This window comes from Lissotriton helveticus, chromosome 7 (genome assembly GCF_964261635.1).
Source record: "Lissotriton helveticus chromosome 7, aLisHel1.1, whole genome shotgun sequence".
Lineage (NCBI taxonomy): Eukaryota > Metazoa > Chordata > Amphibia > Caudata > Salamandridae > Lissotriton > Lissotriton helveticus.
This window is the reverse complement of record NC_136068.1, coordinates 1,864,044,719-1,864,061,369: the sequence shown is the minus strand read 5'-3', so window position 1 is coordinate 1,864,061,369 and position 16,651 is coordinate 1,864,044,719. Positions and strand designations below refer to the sequence as shown.

The 16,651-nt window shown below is 46.3% G+C and overlaps 1 long non-coding RNA gene across 2 annotated transcripts; it reads left to right on the top strand.

Annotated features, from left to right (window-relative positions):
* The first annotated feature begins 3,282 nt into the window (after window positions 1-3,282).
* Window positions 3,283-16,413, top strand: LOC144767800 (uncharacterized). 2 transcript variants are annotated; one of them, XR_013598347.1, is made up of 4 exons: window positions 3,283-3,422; window positions 13,571-13,639; window positions 15,673-15,906; window positions 16,315-16,413. It is a non-coding gene; the product is annotated as an uncharacterized LOC144767800 (long non-coding RNA). The 2 variants fall into 2 exon arrangements; XR_013598346.1 differs by lacking the exon at window positions 3,283-3,422 and adding an exon at window positions 3,864-4,288.
* The last annotated feature ends 238 nt before the right edge of the window (window positions 16,414-16,651 follow it).

Below are 16,651 nucleotides of genomic sequence, written 5' to 3'. Positions count from 1 at the left end.
CATAACAGAACCTACAAACTTCGGGTGGGCTTTAACCAAATACTTGCCCACCGGAATCAACCTTCATCCCCCTTCTTGGAGCTGTTACACTTCTTCTGTTTCATAAGGACTCATTGTCATTAACCATTACATATGCTCTGCAGTCCTGGTATTTCTTAGCGCATAATGTCAGTTTATTCTCCCTGCAAATCCACAATATTCTTGCTATCGGGTTCAGTTTCTCTAACTCTGCTTTTATCTGTTTGTGGTCCAATTCAGCACTCTTGATAAGCATGGCTCTGCCAACTATCTCAGTCCTTTGAACGGTCCTGTATTTCTCCTTGTTTTAAAGGGCACGTGAGGAGCTGCCACCAGCCTCTGTTTCAAATTCTGCTGCTGTACTTGTAGCTCCGTTCCTGCGCCTCGTCCTTCCTGCTATTCTCCATCTGTAGAACCATTCCTATACTTCGTCCGTGGTGGAGAATCTCCTCACCTTGCCATCTGCTGTTACCCTGAGGGTGGAGGAGAGAGCATTGAGTATTGAATATCTTTTGCCCGTAATATTTTCATTACCTCAAGAAAAGATCTCCTTGCTTGAATTGCCTAGTTTGAGCAGTGGGCATTTCTGTCTGCCTAGAGGATCACGTCACGGTCTGTATAGTTAAAGATGCGGGCAATCATCGGGCGCGGTGGAGCACCCGGTCTTGGCATGTGCCCAGCATTCTGTGCACCCTTTCAATTGAGTAAAACTTGGATATGTCCTTAGTTTGGAGACATTTTCCCACCAGTCCCTCCACAAATAGATCTACTTCAGGTCGTACCCGTTTCTGGAGAGCTTTTGTGTCTACTACTGGAGTGTTAGTTATATTCTCTTTTACCTTAGAGCCTATGTTTCGCAGGTCTGCCCATATCAGTGAGACTTCATGGTAACTGTGTCTATATTCCCCGTACGTACCCACTGAAGCGCTGTCATAATACCTTTTAATGTGGGTCCAAACACCTCAGTGGTGGATATAGTGCTATTGCCTGGCTCTGTCTCTATACTGTTCACTTGGTCTTTAGACAGTGCCTGCTTATTCAATTTCCTTTGATGGGTGCTACGGGGGCCTTTACCATCTCTCATGGCTCAGGGATGTTTTCATCTTGCAATTTTTGAGATGCCACCTTTATGCAGATGTGCGAAGGGGGGTGCTGGGGAGATCAGTAAATATCAAGGAGCACAAAGGGTCCCAGCAGTACTCACTGCTACGTACACTGGAATAATCCTGGCTCATGTTGGCCTGTTGTTCTTCCTGGCCGGGCACCCGGTATCTACTCTCGAATTATGCTCATCCCCTACATTCTCTTCATCCCCCGCATCACGATCTGGAGCAGCTCTTTCCAATCTATTCCCAGTTCTGGCGAATTTCTCCTCCGTACCACTCCCTCCTGCTTCGTAAATTAAAGGAGCACCTTTCTCTATCTTACTTTGCCCCATTTAGGTTTTACCTAGTAATGCAGCGGCTCGCCTTGGTGAGACCTATTGTTGTCGGTTTGGTGGGCAAAGGGGGACAGGATATGCGCACGCTTTCAAGACAGGACATGTGCACGCATACATCTGTCTAACAGCTTAGCTGAAGACACAGCAGAGGTGCGCATACGGCTTAAACAAGATGTGCACGCGTATGGCTCTGGTCAGTTGCTTCCTCTGTCCGCATTCAGGACAAAACATATGCATGTGCTCTGCTCCCTTTCTCCGCACGCAGGACAAAATATATGCATGTGCTCAGCTAAAACGTATACACATGCTCTGCCTACCTCTACTTCTTCACAAAGATCTCCTTGGCACTTTAAAAAATACAGTCTGTTTATACCCACCAGAATTACCGGGGGCATCGTCCAGCATTTAGAAAAAAAGGGGGCTCCCGCAATGCAGTCTTATCTGATTACAAACCTCACCCTTCTTTCAGAGCACTAGGTCAGCAGAGCTGCTCTAGAGCCAGAGAAACCAGGTCTGCCGAGCTGCTCTAGAGCCAGAGAACCAGGTCAGCAGAGCTGCTGTAGAGCCAAAGAACCAGGTCAGCAGAGCTGCACCAGAGCCAGAGAACCAGGTTAGCAGAACTGCTCTACAACCTAAGAACCAGGTCAGCAGAGCTCCTCTAGAGCCAGTGAACCAGGTCAGCAGAGCTGCTGTAGAGCCAGAGAAACCAGTTCCGCAGAGCTGCTTTAGAGGGAGAGAACCAGTTCAGCAGAGCTGCTTTAGTGGGAGAGAACCAAGACAGCAGAGAACCAGGTCAGCAGAGCTGCTTTAGAGCTAGAGTACCACCAGGTCAGCAGAACTGCTTTAGAGCCAGAGAACCAGGTCAGCAGAGAATCAGGTCAGCAGAGCTGCTTTAGAGCTAGAGAACCAGATCAGCAGAGCTGCTCTAGAGCCAGAGAACCAGGTTAACAGAGCTGCTCTAGAGCCAGAGAACCAGGTCAGCAGAGCTGATTTAGAGCCAGAGAACCAGGTCAGCAGAGCAGCTCTATAGGGAGAGAACCAGGTCAGCAGAGCTGCTCTAGAGCCAGAGAACCAGGTCAGCAGAGCTGCTTTAGAGGCAGAGAATCAGGTCAGCAGAGCTGCTCTAGAGCCAGAGAACCAAGTCAGCAGAGCTGCTCTAGAGCCAGAGAACCTCTAGAGCCAGAGAACCAGGTCAGCGGAGCTGCTTTAGAGCCAGAGAACCAGGTCAGCGGAGCTGCTTCAGCGCCATATAACAAGGTCAGTAGAGCTGCTCTAGAGCCTAAGAACCAGGTCCGCAGAGCTGCTCTAGAGCCAGAGAACCATGTCAGCAGAGCTGCTTTAGAGCCTAAGAACCAGGTCCGCAGAGCTGCTTTAGAGCCAGAGAAACCAAGTCAATAGAGCAGCTTTAGAGGGAGAGAACCAGGGCAACAGAGCTGCTTTAGAGCCAGAGAACAAGGTCTATGTTGTATGTGTATACTTCATTCAATATGACTACTTGGTGTCTGTAGTCCTTTCTTAGTGTCTCTACCTTCTCTACCTCCCATACTACCTAAGAGTGTTCTATCTTGTGCGTGAGGATTCCAGCCTTGGCAGTTGATGGTCTGGTCAGCTGTGAGGTTTATTGCTCTGCTATCTTGTTCTATGTAACCTAATAAATCCATCTTAATAACCTGAAGACGTGTCCTGCTGCCTACTTAAATTATCTACAACATTTTGGCGACATCTGAAGCTGACCAGACCAAACCAGAGGAGCAGACCGGAGAAGAAGGAATACTGCGCAGCAAGAGCAAGACCTCACAACAAAGAACCCATCTAACTGCGGCCTGTAACAAGCAGAAAAGCAACTAAAAACCGGAGTAACACAAGAAAGCTTGATTAAATTGGACGCAAAATACAAAGGAAAATCAAGATAAAAAGCCCCAAGTCAATTCAATGAAACGCATGATATAAAGAGAAAGCAACTGTAAGTAACACGGAAATTTAAAAAAGCTATTGTACCACTTCAGCAATTATTTTGAAGTATTTATTTTGGCAACTCTAAGAAAATATTCTGTAATTGTAAGCTTAACAAGTTCTCTTCTGGAAAACGGGTTAGAGCAAAGCCAAGAACTGTTATTGACACTTGTTACAGTTGCGGCCATAAACGAGTAGTTTCATGCAAAAAGAAAAGAAACAGAATAAACCAGCCCTGAGGAAATCTCAAATTGGTATTAAAAGAGACTATGTGCCTTCTCTCCCAACTGTACAAACAATCTGAGAGGAACATATACCCGTGAAATGCTGTTAAGTTAGAAGGAAACTGCCTCTATTACTTTGCCGGAAGAAGTAATCACACCTAAGCACATCCCATGTCACTCGGTTCAACTGCTGCTGAAAAGGGGGAAATTCAAGTGAAAGAGGATACTAGAAAACAAGGAACCCGTCGCTTGTACCTGTGTCTTGTCAGTCTACTCACATGTGACGTTACTTCGTTCCTGGTGAGTGTTCACTGGTTGTCTTCATCTGTTGTGCACAGCTGTCTGCCTCGTGGAAGTCCGTTCGCAGTGTTTCGATGCTGCTCATCCACACTTCTCTGTGTCATCTTGCATTATGATGACGTTGTGGAATCTTAATGTGCCCTAGCGATGAACCAGAGCATGTAGCGCGTGATCACGCAGAGTCACGTAACTTTGAGCAACCATTTTGCCGTTTGATTCCTACATTGAAGCTTAGTTCCCATAGTTACAGAAACTACGCAACGCTGCCTACTTACCAACTTGACCCCGGGCCCCATTTCGGTTTACCTCAGTGCGACGCTTGGTACTCTGTGCTCTAATTATCGTTTTGAAGGTAAGAGAGGTGCAAGTTAAATTATGGGATGCGCTATCAGTCTGCGTATTTTTGGACAGTTGCAGTTTGAGTAACTCTTTATGGGAATCTGTCATATCGCAAAGTTGTGAAGTGACAGAGGTTTAGAACTTAAGACATGACATGTCCTTGAACTTGAAAACACGAGGCAGACAAGATTTTTTTTGTTTTCGAGGCGTATTTGTGAAAGGGAAGAACAGTAATTAATTCCAGCCTTCGTAAGATTTTTGTACACAAATTCACACAGTTACTCAGTGAAATCCTTGACAACACTGCCACCTTGTGGATTTTAAAAACATTTTATGTTTGCTCATTTTTATTAAATGAAGAATTCAAAATTTGCAAACATTCGTGACAAGAATTTTCAATTCTATTAAGGACTAGGAGGCGAGGATTATGCTAGTCTCATTTCTTTATTGAAATGCCCAGCAGCCAAGTAAAAACTACATTACCCAGAAACACTTGAGTGATAACCATAGAGTCTCGTAGTATAAATAAGCATACAGACAATACCACATCCTCTTTCTTTGGTGAGGAGAATCCAGGAAACAGTAAAATAGATCGAAACAGTCAATGCAACAGCAAAGGCAGTCCATGGAAAAGACGGTAGCTGAGAACCCAAACAGCCGAAGGCAGAACAGGAACAATCTTCAGAGAAGAAAACAGGCACTCCTACGTTGAACCTGAGAGACATCACTTTGGATCAGAGCCTGAAAAGAGACACAAAGCCGTAATACACGTCCAGTATAACAGGAACATGTCAAAATAAGGGTGGGAAAGATAAGGCAATAGATACTGTGGAAAACAGAATAATGCATAAACAAGTGTCAGTATACACAATGTACAATCCATGGGTGGGATAATCCTCGCCTCCTAGTCCTTAATAGAATTGAAAATTCTTGTCACGAATGTTTGCAAATTTTGAATTCTATTGCAGGACAGGAGGCTCCGATTATGCTTGTTCAAAGCTCTTCCAACACCACAGAAGCAATCGTAGGTACAGGTTTAAAGTAAAAGGTCTTAAACACAGAATCAGTCGACCAATCAGCAGCTTTCATAATGTCACCCAAGGTGACTCCCAAAGAAAAAGCCTTAGAGGCCATGGCCCCACGAGCAGAATGAGCACCAAAAACAGAAACATCAATACCTGCCTCTCCCATAAGCCACCGTACCCAGCGAGCCAATGTAGCAGGGGTAACGGGGCGGAAAGGCTTCAGCAATGCAATCAACAATTGACCTTGCATATCAGAACGAAGATTTGAAGTACTCACCTCATAAGTTTTAAGGTATTGGACCACACAAAGGTTGGGACGAGCCGGAAAAGAAGGGTAAGAGACAATCTCAGTATTAGTTTTGGTGCGCCTGGAAAGGCGAAATGTAACCCCTTCCGGAGTAAAACTCCGTCCAGCAAGATCCAATGCATGAACATCCGAAATCCGTTTGCAAGAAAGCAAACATAGCAACATGGTAAGCTTGGCCGAAAGTTGTTTGCGAGACAGCAAGGCATTGACTGGCCAGGCTTCCAGAAAACGTAAAACAACCGAAACGTCCCATAAAGCAACATATTTGGGACGCGGAGGAACAGCCATACGAACACCTTTGAGGATCTTGGACACCAGAGGATGCTCCCCCACAGGTTTACCATCAATAGGAATATGGCCCGCCGAAATAGCAGAGCGGAAATTGTTTATGGTACGGTACGCCAAGCCAGAGGCAGAATACAGAGAAGCCAAAAAATTGACAATCAAAGAGACATCAGCCGATGTCGGATCAACTTGCCGTTGAGCACACCAAGCACTCCAACATTTCCATGAACCTCTGTAACGTTTGTGAGTAGCCGGGGCCCAGGCGTTGCTGAGGAGTCTGGTAGCGTCCGTCGAAAGGCCTGACACTGCCCAACGGTCCCCGAAATCCGCCACGCCAGGAGAAGGAGAGAGCCTGACTGAACTAGGGGATGCGGATTCAGAAGCGGATCTAACAGGAGATTCCGCTTGCGAGGCAGAAGAAATGGCAATGCGCAAGTCATTTCCAGCAGAACAGGGAACCACGGTTGAGCCCGCCACAGAGGAGTGATCAGAATCAGCTCCGCCTGGAAACGTGTCACGTAGGCCAGAACCCTGGGGATCATCATAAACGGGGGAAACGCATAACAGAGGGAGGTCGGCCACGGCTGAAGGAAAGCATCCGTCGCCAGAGCCTCCGGATCCGGTCTCCAACTGAAGAACCGGGGAAGTTGGGCATTGAGCCGGGACGCAAAGAGGTCGATCTGACAAGGGCCCCAAGTCCGTTGAAGTTGTTGAAACACCCGCGGATGGAGTCTCCAGTCGCTGAAGTCCCTCAGGTATCTGGAGTTCCAATCCGCCACAACATTGCGACAACCCGGAAGGTATTCCGCAATAACAGTGATCTTGTTGTGCAGACAGTAATGCCAAAACTCTTTGGCGATCTCCGCCAACAACCTCGAACGAGTCCCTCCGAGTTTGTTGATGTAACGGACTGCCGATACATTGTCCATCCGGAGAAGTATACAGCAGCGGGACTGAAGCGGAGATAGACATTTGATCGCGAACGATCCCGCCAGTAACTCCAAACAATTGATGTGGAGAGAAAGTTCCTGGGGGGACCACCGGCCCCCCGTCGTGACCGAGCCGCAGCGGGCCCCCCAGCCCCACTGACTGGCATCCGACTCGATCACAATCTCCGGAGAAGATCCAAAGAGGGCTCTGCCGTTCCAGGCCTCCATGTGAGTCAACCACCACTTCATTTCCGACTTCGCATCCTCCGACAGTGGGATGTGGTCGGAATAACGAAGGCCCCTCCGAAGATGTTGAATCTCCAGGCGCTGCAACGCTCGATAATGCAGCGGAGCCGGAAAGATTGCTTGCAGAGAAGACGCTAAAAGACCGACAACTCGTGCCAACGATCTCAATGACACCGTCGGACTCGAGACAACAGAAGTCAATTCCCTCTTGATGTATCGAATCTTCTGACGAGGTAACAGAAGTTGGCAAGAGAGGGAATTGATTTGGAACCCCAAGAAATCTATCACCTGAGTAGGAAGAAGTACAGATTTGGGAACATTGACCAAAAACCCCAGAGACTGAAGAAGATCGATGGTCCATGACAGATGAGTCATAAGCTTGACAGGACAGTCCGCCAGCAGGAGGATGTCATCCAAATAAATTATCAAGCAAACCCCGCGACAGCGGAGGGACTCTACAACCGGACGCAACAGTTTCGTGAAGCACCACGGTGCTGACGAAAGGCCGAAGGGAAGGACCCGATACTGATACCAAATCCCCAGCCACTGGAACTGAAGAAAGCGGCAATGAGGCCGAAAAATCGGAACAGAGAGGTAAGCATCCTTGAGGTCTAGACGGACCATCCAATCCCGTTCCCTCAGGAGATCCCTCAACAGATGGATGCCCTCCATCTTGAAGTGGCGGTATACTATTCCCGCATTGAACTCCTTCAGATTGAGGACCAACCTCGAACCCCCTCCCTTCTTGTCCACCAGGAAGATTGAGCTGGCAAAGCCCCGAGGATGGCGTACTGTCGGCACAATCGCCCCTTTCTGCTCCAGTGATCGGAGTTCTTCTGTGATGAACTCTTGACTTTGCTTTGAGAAGCAGAGAGGAAAGGGAGGATGGGACTGACGAACAGGCTGATAGAATTCTAGCTTGAAGCCCTGAACCGTTTCCAGCACCCATGCATCGCTGGAGATTGAGCGCCAGTTCTCTAGAAAAAGGCGAATCCTGCCCCCCAGAACAACACTGCATGCAGGAAGAAGTCTCACCTGAAGTGGCGGAATCGTGATAGCTGCCGGAGGAACCACCAGCACGTCCTTTTTTTATACTGGCCACGGCCTTTTCGTGAGGGATAGAAGTTGGAACGCTGGGAATATCCCGAATCTTGCTGGCCTCCACGCTGGGACTGATACCCGCTCTGGGAGGGCTGTTGGTGACCACGGCCGGAGGAACGTCCCCTACTTCTTCCGGCCCTGTTGAAAACCGGACGAAAGGTCCGGCGCAGAGATGCCTGTGCCTTATCCAGGCCACTGAAGGTATTGACGAAGTTTGTCAATTCTTTTAAAAATGGGTGTCCAAAAAGCAGACCCTGAGCCGCAGGGCCCGATTCCGAAGTCGCCAATTCAGCTAGCTTAGGGTCCAGTTTAAGTAAGATGGATCGGCGCCGCTCGCTAGAGAGCGCACAGTTGGCATTACCCAATTGGCAAATGGCGCGTTGAGCCCATTGAATGAGTTCATCAGGGTCAACCATCCTGTTGGTACTCTTCGCCAGAAAACCAAGGTCTAACATCTTGGTGAGAGGCCCCAAGAGATCCAAAACCTTGTCTTGGCAAGCCCGCCAAGACCTGTCGAGACCCTTTTTCGGATCCTTCGCAAATTTGCGCAAATACGTCGTCATGGTGGGGTCCACCTCAGGGGTCTCTGCCAGGTGGTCAGCCAAATCGGGTCGAGGGCATTCGGAACGGAGGCGGGCACGAACCTCCTTTTCGAATGGCTGACGTATATGTTGTTGGACGTACTCCGTCACAGCCGGGGACGGAAGCCAAGCCGTGGACTGGGGGTGGACAATGTCCGCCGGCTCAAAAGTAAGCACTGGAGGGTGAGCCGAAGCATCGACAAAATGTTCCTTGCATTTTTTCTTCTTAGGAGGGGGAGGAGCGGGGTCAGAGGATGAAGAGGATTGCAGGTCATCACTCTCGACATCGTCTACAATAGTGGCAGGATTGGCAGAGGACAAGGACTGCGCCAACTTCATGAAGTCAGAAGCATGCGGATTACCAGGAGAAGAAGAGGAAGACTTTTTCGCCGCAGGGACCCAACCTTGCTGTCGGGCATATTTAGTCAAATGCCTTTTTAAAGGCGTGATAGCACGGACAAGAGCCTTATTCATGGAGTGCTGCACTCCGCGGTCTAAAGCCTCAACAAGATGCTGCTCCATGGTGTCTGGAGCCTCCACATCAAACTCTTCCTCATCCTCATAATAAAATTCACTCATGGTTCACGTGGTGCGTGAAAATATATATAAGCCCACAAATGAGGAAGGAAAAATGAAAGTAAGCCAAAGGCCAATTCAAAGGGGAGTGAAAAACCCTCACAGTAAGCCAAATTGTAGAAAAAACTACAGACAAAGTACAATTAAAGAGGAGGGTGGGCTCACTGAAACAAAAACGTCACTCTAGGCAAAGCCTATGCAAAGTTATACAGCCGGTGACTTTTGCCAGACACCGGCGTCAAGAAGGGGGTAATTCGAAGGCTGTGGGCAAGAACGCCGTGAAAGACGTCAGTCAGAGAAGCTCCGGTGAAATGTCAACACGGAGCGCCGGAAATGCTAATGCGCGCATGCGCGAAAAACCGGCTGCCTTCCGAAAAGCGGAGAGCTCGCGCGAGCAGCGCGAGGCCACCGGAGACCCCCAAAACCACTCCACAAGACCTAGAAACGAGCACAGGCACAAAGCGCCCGGCCCCTGGAAGGAGAAACCTCGCTCCCAGCCACGTGACACCGCAATGAGAACGGAACAAGGAAAAACACAACGTGGCGGAAAGCGCAAGCAGCGCACACCATAAGGCACACAATTCAGCAATATAAGCGCAATATAAGCAAAAATAGAACAATAAGAAGGTAAGAGCACTTAACTGGCTGCGGAGCAGCAAAGAAAGAGGATGTGGTATTGTCTGTATGCTTATTTATACTACGAGACTCTATGGTTATCACCCAAGTGTTTCTGGGTAATGTAGTTTTTACTTGGCTGCTGGGCATTTCAATAAAGAAATGAGACTAGCATAATCGGAGCCTCCTGTCCTGCAATAGAATTCAATCGTATCAAGGAAGCAAATAAAGAAGTATTTCTGGATTCTCCATTTGCTTTTATAAATTGGGAAAATTTGTTTGGCAGTCACCATCAATTTCTGCAGGGATTGATTGTAGTTATTCCAGTTTTGATAAAGAGCAGCTCTAAGACAAGTGAAGCAGGATTGCATGTAAAAAAAATCAGAGAAAGTCAAAGGGAGAATTGCCTTCGTGCAAGAGTATTGAAAGATTGTAGATTTCAAGTATTGCGCACAGGTATTAAGACGCGTTACCATAATTATTAAGAAGCGCGCAGGTATTAAGACGCGTTAAGCGCGCCTGCCATAAGTCGCGAGATGCTTAGTGCGCGCGCAGGTATTAAGACGTGTTACCCAGAATCAGTACCGTGAGAGGACGTAGGATGTCCCAGGACCGGAAAGGGACAAAGATCTCACAATTAAAACCGGGACAGGACAAAGGAAGTCCCAGGACTGGAAGGGTACAAAGGTCCCACAATATCTACTTGGAGTGGAGAAAGGAAGTCCCAGGACTGGAAGGGTACAAATGTTCCATAATATGTACCGGGAGTGGACAAATGAAGTCCACAAAAGTAATGAAATTTTGAGGGAACTTAGGGGTCCGAACTACAATCAGAGGCCCACAACCCAAGGAGAAGACCCAGATTCTAGACACCTGAACTAGATTTTGGGCTGTGAGAATTCTGGCTCTAAATTTATCTTCGGGATCATTTTTCCAGAACTGTTCTATCTTCAGCAATTAGCGAGAAGCCGCTACGGACAAACACCGATTAGAAAAAGTGAACTCTCTATTTCCGTTTTTGATGGCACAATGACAGAGTGTAGAGAGTGGACTGGCTCTTCATGTTTTGTCAATCGAAGGGGAGAAGGTGGTCATCGTGATCTTCATCATCATTTTTCATCTTGATCCTGATTCTCTTCGTTCGTGTTTTAGAAGTTCTTGAGGTCACTGACCTCCTATGTGTTATATGTTTTCTTCTTCGTGTTTTCTATCCTTTGTTTCTTTCAATGTGTTTCAGTCTTTATTTTGTTTTATCTGTAAAGAGAGAAAATATGTTGTATGTGTATACTTCATTCAATATGACTACTTGGTGTCTGTAGTCCTTTCTTAGTGTCTCTACCTTCTCTACCTCCCATACTACCTAAGAGTGTTCTATCTTGTGTGTGAGAATTCCAGCCTTGGCAGTTGATGGTCTGGTCAGCTGTGAGGTTTACTGCTCTGCTATCTTAATCTATGTAACTTAATAAAACCATCTTATTAACCTGAAGACGTGTCCTGCTACCTACTTAAATTATCTACAACAGTCAGCAGAGCTGCTTTAGAGCCAGAGAACGAGGTCAGCAGAGCTGCTCTAGAGCCTAAGAACCAGGCGAGCAGTGCTGCTCTAGACGCAGAGAACCAGGTCAGCAGAGCTGCTTTAGAGCCACAGAACTAGGTCAGCAGAGCTTCTCTAGAGCCAGAGAACCAGGTCAGCAGAGCTGCTTTATTGCCATAGAACCAGGTCAGCAGAGTTGCTTTAGAGCCATAGAACCAGGTCAGCAGAGCTGATTTAGAGCCAGAGAACCAGGTCAGCAGAGCTGCTTTAGAGGGAGAAAACCAGGTCAGCAGAGCTGCTTTGGATCCAGAGAACCAGGTCAGCAGAGCTGCTTTGGAGTCAGAGAACCAGGTCAGCAGAGCTGCTTTAGAGGGAGAAAACCAGGTCAGCAGAGCTGCTTTGGATCCATGGAACCAGGTCAGCAGAGCTGTTTTATAGGGAGAAAACCAGGTCAGCAGAGCTACTTTGGATCCAAAGAACCAGGTCAGCAGAGCTGTTTTAGAGCCAGAGAACCAGGTCAGCAGAGCTGCTTTGGAACCCGAGAACCAGGTCAGCAGAGCTGCTGTAGAGCCAGAGAAATCAGGTCAGCAGAGCTGCGTTAAAGCCAGAGAAACTAGGTCAGCAGAGCAGCTTTAGAGGGAGAGAACCAGGTCAACAGAGCTGCTTTAGAGCCAGAGAACCAGGTCAGCAGAGATGCTTTAGAGCCAGAGAACCAGGCCAGCAGAGCTGCTCTAGAACCAGAGAACCAGGTCAGCAGAGCTGCTTTATAGACATAGAACCAGGTCAGCAGAGTTGTTTTAGAGCCATAGAACCAGGTCAGCAGAGCTGCTTTAGAGCCAGAGAAACCAGGTCAGCAGAGCTGCTTTAGAGGGAGAGAACCAGGTCAACAGAGCTGCTTTAGAGCCATAGAACAAGGTCCATAGATCTGCTTTAGAGCCAGAGACCCAGGTCAGCAGAGCTGCTTTGGAGCCACAGAACCTGGTCAGCAGAGTAACAGTGTAACCTTCCATATTTCATTATAAGCAGCATAGATGCCGGCATATATGAAATGTTTTTGACGTGCTTTTCTTGGTCCTAGCAAGAAATCTCAAAGGTCTGCACCTTTTTAAAGTAAATATAAGTGTTGTTTCTCATCCTCGAGTGTAGATTTTTGTAGCCATTCAAGGCATAATTTTCCTACACTGTATGTTGTTACTACCCATGGATGCTGTCATTGAACATAATGTGGGTCTGGCTTATTGATAGTAAAACCCTGTATTCTATTCAGGAATCATTCTTGACAGATGTTTGTGTCTCTGGGCCAGAGCAACCATTTTTCCCATTCAGGATCCGATCTGTTGATTTGTAGTATTGTGTCTACTGTGACCGCTCCCTGTGTAGTGCTATTGCTTGGAGGTGTTGGTACATAAGGTGTATTCATGTCTTTCATCTTGGCTAATCCAAGGCAAGACGTTTGTTGGACAGTGTCATTAAAAAACATTATTTGCTGTGGGATGATACAGGCTCTAAACAAAGCTTCTATCCCCTGCACTTGCCAATCTTTTGAACTCCAGACAGATGTTGTGCCAATTGTGTCTTTCCAAAAGTCGAACCCTTGTCTAGACAGTTGGGCTATAAATGCTGCAGAATAAATCTATTTTGTATTGGTTAACATATTTTGTGTTGCTGTTTTGTTTCCATTTTTAAAGTAAAACATTTCTGGCTTGGGTTTATTGTACCCTGACAAATATGGAAACTTATTTATAAACGTTTTTGAGCTACCCCTTAGTGGTGCAGGACAATGTTCCATTGGTTATGCATGAATACATTTCTAGGTGTGGACATTTATGCAAGAAATTATGACCATAGGTGGTAACAATAACGCTGTTCATAGTCTGATGAACCCTCTAAGTTTACATTGTTAGAGAATGCAGCAGACCTTTCTAGATCATATATCATGTTATTAACGATCTCAAAGGCCCATTCATCAGAATAGGTACTGGAGGTAATAAAGTCACTTAATGAAATTTTAAATAAGTGTGGAATCTTCAAAAGTTCTGAAGGGCCGAATATATCATAATTATTCTTTTTGTCCCAAACCATACCATCTTGTATAGGAACGGCTGTGATGTTCAATGCTGACAAGTCTCTTGCTTCACAATGGGATGATTTGTGCGGTTTCAAAAGTAAGTACACATTTTTACTTTCAGTGTCCAAATGAATATATCTTCCATTTATCAGCACGCTAAGAGTCATTACTAAAGTTAGCCAAAGCAGAAAGAAAACTATTCCAGAAATAATCCATAGTTCAATCCAAGGTGAAACCAGATAAGTCTTTTCCAGGAAATGAAAAAAGTCTTGTACTTGATCTTTGAAGGTTCTTTGGGTGTCGTTTCAGACTCATTTGGATCCTCAGAAAATGTATCAAAGTTAATGAAATAGCCAGAAGCAGTTCTGTCGGTGGTTGGAATTGCATCAGGATTAATTGAAATCGCTGGAACCAGTTGATCACATGTTATGTTGCTGTAGACAGGTGTATCAGGATGAACTGTTACTTTAGTTTCAAGAGCGAGGAGTTCCATAGCATTGTTGCTTAGTCCTTCACTTCTTATTGCTGACTCCTCGATGGTGAAGAGTCTTTCAGTTTGAACCTCTTGGATAATAGCGAGAGGAGTGAGTCTGCTACTAGGCCGGAGTGCACAAGTCCTACTGCTTAGTATTGGCCACATAGTTTGGTTTGATGGGGTTGATTGACACACATTTTTCTCCTTTCTTCCAGAAAGGGGCGGCAGAAGTACTGTTCTTGTTCAGTGGATGGCTAGGACAGGTACTGGTTGACTGTAAGAAGGACCAATGTCCTTCTTGTCGGCAATCTTTTCTCTGACTAGATCCGCAACTTTTGGGATCAAGACAGGCCTTGCTGGGACGGCTGGGTTTTCCCCAGTTGTGGTTGACTTCAGGAACACGTTGCGTTGTTTCGATCTTAGTTCATTTAGATCCATTAACACAGCCAAACAATCTTTGATATCAAATGGTTTATTTTTCACCACTGTGCCTTTACATTCGAGATCAGGAACCCACATTCTCTGCCATTACTAATTCTGTACTATGTTTCAGATGTGGGAGCTTGAGGGCTCCACTAGGTCCCGGCACGTGGTTGGAGACACAGCGGTGGCGTAAAGGTGAGATGTGAGGGTTTTGTCCACAGTGTAGGCACTCACTGTCCCTTCTCATCTCTGCGTGGATAGCGTTGAATCATCTCCATTGGTTCCCTATTGCCGAGAGAATTCAATTTAAATCTCTGCATCACGCACAAGATTTTAACTTCCAAGTGTCCACCAATACTTCAGCGGATGGTTTCCTTATACTGGCCTAAAAGAGCTCTGCGATCTGAAAGCAAAAGCATGGCCACAGTACCAAAAATCAAGAGGGCCAAAAGTGGAGGACGACGTTTTTCTTATGTTGCCTCCAAGAAATGGAATGACCTCCCGGAACATATTCGGCTGGAAGGGGATCATCTTTCCTTCCGAAAAATGTTGAAGACTCATCTATTTCCAGCCAGATAATCAGTTTACACCTGTACGCTCTCTCCGTAGCGCTGGGAGGCCTACGGGTAGCCATGCGCTCTATAAATGTCTCTTTCATTTCATTTCATTTCATTTCATCTCTTCCTTTCTCTCCCTTACACTCTTTCTCTCTCACACTGTTTTTCTCTTTCTCTCACTCTTCCTCTGTTTCTCTCTTCCTCTTTCTCACACTCTTTTCTTCTTTTTTTCTATCTTCCTATCTCTCACTGTTTCTCTCTCTTTGTCTCTCTCACTTTCTCTCTGTCTTCCTCTCACTCTTTCTTTCTTTTTCTCCCTCTCTTTCTCTCACTCTCACTGTTTCTCTCTTTCTCTCTGTCTTCTTCTCACTCTTTCTTTCTTGTTCTCTCTCTTCCTCTCGCTCACACTGTTTTTCTCTTTTTCTCTTTGTTCCTCTCTCTCTTTCTCTCTCTCCCACGCTTCCTTTGTTTCTCTCTTCCTCTTTCTCACACTCTTTATTTCTCTATCTTACTCTTTCCCTCTATCTTTGTCTCTCTCACTCTTTCTCTCGGTCTTCCTCTCACTCTTTCTTTCTATCTCTGTCTTTCTCTCACTCTCACTGTTTCTCTCTTTCTCTCTGTCTTCCTCTCTCTCTTTCTTTCTTTTTCAATCTTAGCTTGCCTTTTGTCTAACAGGCTGTGATTCACAGATTGACGTTCCCCCCCAACACGGAACTCCCACACAGACACCTCCGAGCAGTGGCAGTGGATGGGGTTCAGCAGCCTGAGTGTGTAGTGCGAAACAGAAAAGTACGCGTGTGCAGTTCTATGTACTCTACAATTACTAATTCTATACTATGCTTCAGATGACTAAACTTGAGGGTGCCCTATGTCCTGGCACGTGGTTGGAGACACACCAGTGGCAGAAAGGTGAGGTGCGAAGATTTTCTCCAGTGTCAACACTCACTCTCCCTCTCCATCCCTTCTTTTCTGTCACTCACACTCTTTCTCTCTCTTATTCTCTATCTCTTTCTTTCTCTCTCCCACACTTTCTCTGTCTCTTCCTCTCGCTCTCATTCTTTCTTTCTCTCGCTTCCTCTGTCTCACTCGTTCTCTCTCTCTCTTCCTCTCTCTCACACTGTTTCTCTCTTACTCTCTTCCTTTATCTCACTCTTTCTCTCCTTCTCTCTCACACTCTTTCTCTCTTTCTCTATCTTCCTCTCTCTTTCACTCTTTCTTTCTTTCTTTCTCTCTTCCTCTCTCTCACTCTTTCTCTCTTTCTCTCTCTCCTTTGCTGGATGCATGATGCACCATCTTATATTTCTTTTTGTCTTGCAGGCTTTGATTCACAAATGGTCCAGCAATGACACGCCATGGCTGTACATAGCTTTATTTGTTCTTGTTTTGTTTTAATAAAATGTTTTATATATAAATACATACATGACTAAGATTCTTATTTGTCCAACCTCACAAGCATCTTCTTAATAATGATTGTACAACAATAGCTAATTTTTTAAGTTCCAAATTCCCTAATATGACTGTCACATTTGTTTGTGGGAGGTGGGGGCGAGAGGGGATGGCAGAGGAGCTGCTGCTGGGGGGTGTCGGAGCAGTGTTGGGTGTCCGACCTGCATGATCGCTACCACCATTGCATCTGTTCTCAGAGACTTGTGAG